This window comes from Aphelocoma coerulescens, chromosome 5, assembly GCF_041296385.1.
Source record: "Aphelocoma coerulescens isolate FSJ_1873_10779 chromosome 5, UR_Acoe_1.0, whole genome shotgun sequence".
Lineage (NCBI taxonomy): Eukaryota > Metazoa > Chordata > Aves > Passeriformes > Corvidae > Aphelocoma > Aphelocoma coerulescens.
This window is the reverse complement of record NC_091019.1, coordinates 16,621,984-16,628,920: the sequence shown is the minus strand read 5'-3', so window position 1 is coordinate 16,628,920 and position 6,937 is coordinate 16,621,984.

Sequence of the window (6,937 nt, the reverse complement as noted above, 5' to 3'; positions counted from 1 at the left end):
TTACTTTGTTTTCCCTATGACTATTTCTTATTTTTCCCTGTGTTGTCTTTTATCTTCCCAAAAGATTTAAATGAAGCTTCATAATATTTTCTAAGTTTAAAAAATATCTGTTTGGCCATAACAACAGGAGATATAATTTTTTCAAGACCTTATTTTCTCAACTAGGAGCTTTGGAAGAAAACAGGTTAGGCTTTGAGTTTGCTTGGAGACCTTGAAGTGGAAATAGAGTATCTGAAGACTCTGAATCTACTTTGAAATTTCTTTTTTGAAATAAGCCATCTTATCATGTTAGGGGACCTCTGTGAATAGATCACAAAAGTACTGTCAAAAGGTTTAGTGGACAAATGCAGTTCTAAAATATGGGCGTAAGCATGGCCATTCAGTTAAAATTATTTTGATATTTGGGTTGGGTTTTGATTGGCTGGTTGTGTTTGTTTGTTTGGGTTTTCCACGTTTGTTTTTTTTTCCCCTCATTCTTAAAACATGAAGTAATTGTTTTTCCATAAGATGCATCATCTTTGAAACACTGACTTACAACTTGTTTCTCATTACACTGGTCAGTAAACATCAGGATAAACTCAGTATATTTTTCATGAAGTAAATATTTCTAAACTGCAGTTCATTATTAGTGTATAATCTTTGTCAGTACAAAAAAAAGAGTAAATATTCTTTTGGTTGATGTGTTTTTCAGACAAATTCTTAAAGTGCTGCTTTTGAAACATGCTACACTGGCCTATGAACGCCAATATAGAGATTTGAAACCAATGAAATTAATAGCAAGAACAGGATTTGGTCTGAGTCCCATCCATACTAGAATCGAAACACTGAGGAAAGTGTACTTTTAAAAAGCTCAGTTATTTTAATTATTGAAACATTTCAGCAAAAGCATTGAACAGATACTTTGAATATGTAATTGAACTTAATGCCCCAAATAAAAAAGAAAGGCACTGGGGCTGTTAACATCAAAGCTTGCACTCACAATCTAGGCCTTGCAACTGATAAGCTCCTTCTGGAAGAAAAAAAAAGAAAAAAAGGAAAAAAAAGGGGGGAAAAAGGGAAAAAATCTGCATATTTCAGTGTCACTTCAGTAAAACTGACATGATAAAAGCAAATATGTGAAGAAAGAAAAAGCAAAGTGGGGTCAGGTTCCAGCTTCCAGCAATACTGTAGCATAAAAAGTCTTAAGTAATGAACTTCATTAAAAAGTAAATTAAGTGTTTCTTAGGCAGCTACAAATGAGACTTTTTTTCTATAGATTCTACTGAAATGTTGATACCACAGTATCAAAGCAAATAAGCAACAGATACATAGAAAGCAATTCTGTTCAGATAGATGTTTCTATGCTGCTGCAAAGCACTGATGGTTAATGTAAAAGCCATTTTTTTCCTGGAAGATGATGTACATTGATTTTGGGGTTAATAAAAGAATTAATTTTCATGATAATCCACAGAGGGACTCTACTAGCCAAGTGATATGTTAAGAATGACTAAAAAGTATTACCTTAAAAATCAGTAATGTAACTAGAAAAATTTTGAGAGCAATTTTTATATTAGACATATGAGGCAAATCTTCCAGGCCCTAAACTCTTTCCAGAGATGCTGAGGGCTTTCCCATTCCTAATATTTCTGTGGAAGGAAATAGTACTTGTCTTCCAACATAAAACTTTTCATATAAGTACAAGCATATGTTATAAACTACAGGCAAACACATACACATTTCCTCTTAAATATTTTCAATACACAGCTAGATGGATTCATCAACCTTGGATATGACCTGCATTCAAAATATTGTTACTAGCTCAAGTAAACTTAACTAAAAGACACATACACATCCAGGATAAAGGAAAATTCTCGTCTTACTTCAGTAGAGCAGCAAAAAACATTCTCAAACCAGACTTCTAAATAATAATTCCCTCTCAAACTATTGGCTTGGCATTATAGGACTTGCTGCTGCTTTGCAAAATCCCAGATAAAGAAATGAGCAGGAATTATTTTACTTTTTAAAATGAAAGAGAAAAATTGAAAGATATATATACTAAAATACACATATTTCAGTAAATATCTGCTCACCTGAGTCAACCTTGAGAGCACAAACCAGAGTACTTTAGTGAGATTTTTTTTACATAAAAATTAATAAAGTCTGATTATTTGCCTTTTTTTTCAAAATTATCTTTTTAATTCTTTCAAGATGACTTTTTTCCTTTTCAAGCCATTTCAATCCTGTTTATAGGACTAGAAGTCAAGAATACAAAAAGCATGCAACTTTCTGAAATAGGGATATATATATATACACAGAGAAAACCAGTTTTCATTCCTTCAATAACACCCATTACCCACAAAATGAACAATTGCCAAGGTATACAAATATCTCTAAAAGGTTGACTTCGTGTGGTCAAAGAACCATGTATTCTTTCAGGGGGTAGGATCTGAAGAATCCTATTAATAAATCATGAATACACAACCTCCTTTATCCTTATTTCTGAAAAAAAGTCAGCTTAACACATGACCACAGTGTCTGGATGACTGTACTGAATTTCACTTCCACTTGCTCCAAATGCAGCAACTATTCTAATATATTTCTTCATGGAAAGCACACAGACAATAATGTGCTTTTTCACAGTTCCAGTTATGACATAAACATTGCATTTATCTTTTAATTTCTGATAGTCTATGCTAATATATCTCAAATTAGCTAAAATAATTATTTAATGGATATTGTATTTTTAGATGTATTTAATATATTTAACAGAAGTAAGTCTCTGTACCTTGGCTTGACCAGTAGCATTGACAGCAACATCAGTATGTAATGTGTTTAAAATAATACTATATAATTACTAAGTAATATTGATTACTAATTTTTTTCAAAAATAAAAGACCACATTTCTATTCTTTCTCAGAATGAGAAAAAATAAAAAAAAATCCCCCCAAAAACTGAATCTAATTTCTTTCTAAAAAGGCAGTTTCTAGGTTTGCAGATAGTTTAATTGCAATTCAACCCTTACCAAGAAACAACTTGCTGTTCATCCACAGTAGTAATTCTCTACATAGTACTTCACACAGCAATATACTAGAACATCTACCTAACTTAAGTACATGCTTAATCAATTTTCTGGGCAAGACACAGGTCTGTTCACATGTTGCATTTAACTGAAATTCATTGCTTAGCAAGTGTATTTCATTCTCCATCATTTTGTGGAGGTCTAAGGTTATCCTTGACAGTAAATACTCTTTTATTTCTTACAAGTTATTAATTGATCATAGAATCGACATTACTTGAGCTGTGAGCTAGTCTGAGGACAAATACACAATCTCTTTGTATATATACACACACTACATATATATGTTATTATATTATACATTATTATTGAAGGCTTCAGAGTGACCTAATTGCAGCCTTCCAATACCTGAAGGGAGCCTATAAGAAGAAGGGAAAGAGACTGTTTACAAGAGCAGGCAGTGACAGTGCAAAGGAGATGGCTTCAAACTGAAAGAGGGCAGGGGTTTGGATTAGATATTAGGAAAAAATTCTTTACTGTGAGGGTGGTGAGGCACTGGAACAAGTTGCTCAGAGAAGCTGTGGATGCCTCATCCCTGGCAGTGCTCAAGGCCAGGCTGGATGGGGCTCTGAGAAGCCTGGTCTAGTGGAAGGTGTTCCTGCCTATGGCAGAGGTGTTGGAACTGGATGATTTTTAAGGTTCCTTCCAACTCAGGCCATTCTACGATGATGATTCTATGATTTACACTTATTTACATTTTATACATTTAGTACATGCTTTATATATCAGATGAAAGTATAATCATGCTCCATTCCAGTCAAAGTTTTGCCAAAGACTACAGGAGTGTCATGGCAGTGATGAAGCAAGTTCCCTATGTTTAAAATGAACTTCTGAATATACCAGATATACATAACTTTTTTTTTTAAAAAGGACTCATTCAATTGATAGTACAGTCAATCCCCATTACTGATTCAAAAGCAGTTTCAAGTGTATTATATCTATGTCTGAATGTTTGTGCCAGGTTCTTTGAACTTTCAATCATAATTCACATATCCTATAAACACTTTTCAAAGTCTTTGTATTCTCTCATGTCGTGTGAAAGACCTTGTGAAACAGAGAAAATAACTATTTCTCACAATATACAGTAGATTACAGGAAGCACATTGGGGAAAATTTAAAAAAATAATCATTTTGAGTATACAATCTTTTTTCAGATAGATTTTTTCTTTTGGAAGTAGATCAAAGTAAACAAGAAAATTCTACAGCTTTCTAAATTTAGATTCTTAGTATACCATAAATCTTTTCCAATTCACCAATACATAAATATGGTTGAAATCCAATTATTTTTAATGTTTGTGCCAACTGGCATATGACAAAAACGTTCATGATCAGAACCTGATCCAATTTTTATGAACTTCACAGAGGGCTGGAGTACTTTCTACATATGTAGTGCAGAAAAAAGAATATAATTTTAGGCATAAATGCCTACCTATTAGAAAATATGTAGCAGCTTGTAATAATCCAACTGTCTAAATATGTAATGTAGCAGATGTGTACACTTCATGCTACAAACCAGACATGCAGCATACACACAGGTGGAAAAGGCATGGTGTGGCTGTGCTGGTGACCAGGGAAGAGTGATCCCAAAGGGTTCTGCAACAACAGCACTGACCAGACATTCAAAAGATCCTATGCATTTGTAGAGGCAGTAATGGCAATGAAGCATTATTGTCTGGAATGCTGAAAAAGAGAAAATGGACAAGGCTCAGCCTTATAGGCGGGTCTGACCTGCAGTATCCTTGCACTGCAGAGGGGCAGAACCCTTCTGCAAGGTCAGATATTCATGCTCTTGTTTCCAGGCCAGAGACACCTTCCCTCCAAGTGGCACTGCTCTGGGTTATGTCAGCTGAGCACAGAAGCACAGGTGAAACCCTCAGCAAAGCTACAAAAGCTCCCTGAGACCAGGCATTTCACATCTCCTGCAGAGCCAGTCCACCCACAGCTCCCCTCTAAGTGTTCTTACAATTAAGGCACAATAAAAGATGCTGACATGCTGTGTAAGCATTGTTCCTGACTCTAGTTATCCCAATTATTTTTTATGTTTTCCTCTTAAATGAGAAAGACATCAGGTGGTAACTCAAACACTGAGATAGCTATTTATGTTTTAGAACAAACAGTTTAAACAGTATTATATACAGATGTCTAAATATTTTGAAAGTATCTGTTTATGGAAGTAAAATGGAACTACCTGTTTAAATTTAGAGAATTTTATTTAAAATCTGCATGTAGAACTGAAATTGCTTGTTAGTTGATATACAGTGGCAAATGAGGCTTATTTGCAGAGTATATGAAGTGCTTGGATTTCTGTTTGAATCGGGAAAAGCAATACATTTGAATTTTCATTAGACTGCTCCATTTTTACAAAAATGATTCATTGTATAAAAACAGTAGTAAGTGGCTTACTCTCTGTCTTTGTCAACAGACAACTGGCAAATTGCTGGCTGCATAATATTTCTGTTAGACTACTTGTGTATGGAAATCTGACTGCTTTGCAAGCAATTTAATCAGCAGTGTAAATAACCTGTGTAAAATAACCAACAGCACAAATGCCTTTAAATAATCAAGGCTCTTTAATGTACATAAAATAGGCTTTTGTACCTACAATAGACTCGATCTTTATAACCATAGATCGTTCTCACCTATTTTACCACATTGTGCTCTGCAGTAATCAATGTATATAGAACCTTGATTCTCAAACCTGCTCTTTAGTAGGTGGAATTTTTCACCCGCAGAGAATTGTGTCCACAATCTCACACTACTAATAAATTGCCAGAAGAAAATAAGATAGGATTGCAGATGTAAAAGCTGGGAGCTTGGACTGAAAATTGGACTGTATGACTGCATAAATAAAAATCTATCTACAATAACAAAAAAAACCCGGGCAATTTGCTAATGTTCTTGGGAGACATCTCCCATTTTTCTTGGGCAATGAAAGTTCCCTGGGCTTTACAACGTGATAGAAGTTGTTCAGATGTTTTATGCAGTATAATGTATTTCCAAGTTTTCCTATTTTAATGTCTATCTATATACAAATGCTGAATATGAGCATGATTTGCTTAATTACACAAACACATGAGTATTTCTCTATGTTCCCTGCCAGATGACATCACACAGCGAGAGGAAAAAGAGCTGGAAGACAGTAGTAGGCAGGTAGGAAAAACCCCTTAGGATACAATGTTAACATAAAACTACAGCAAGATACCAAATTAAAATGGGTGCAAATATAATTATTACCCACTTAGGGGTATCTTCAGACTCTCAGAATAATCTTATATCTGAAAATCAAGCTGTTGTGCTCATTTTGCTTTAAACTTTCCTTACCTGCACATTTCTATCATGTGCATTTTAAGATATCTTTTCAAATTTAAGAAAAAGTATTTTTATCTTTTAATTTTTTAACACAACAAAAATGGTATGCAAGGATAACCTTATTCAGTCTTGCACTTTGCAAAGAGTCAGAAACAGCTTTTGTTAAAAAGGAAATAATTGAAGGTCAATGGGTTTAACAGAAGAAGCTTGCAAGGAAATTAACCTCAGTTTTAGGCAACCTGAGCAATAGAATATATTAAGATGTATGAAGGAGCTAAAAATATTTATGACCAGTTATATGAAGTTAAAAGTTAGGCATTACATGAGACTAAAAGTGTTTACAAAACAGCTTAACATCCTAATGTATAACATGGTCAAGTACGTATTTTCAAAATGTTGAAATACACCATTTCATCTTTAACCAACCTACTTCTTGTACCTTTTCATTCTATCTTCATCACACTTTCTCTTTCCAAGCACCTGCAATAAGTAGTCTGTACCCAAGTCAGGAGCCAGACATCAGTCAGATATAAATTTGGGGAGCAGCTGAAGTTCTTTCAAAGGCAGTATTTT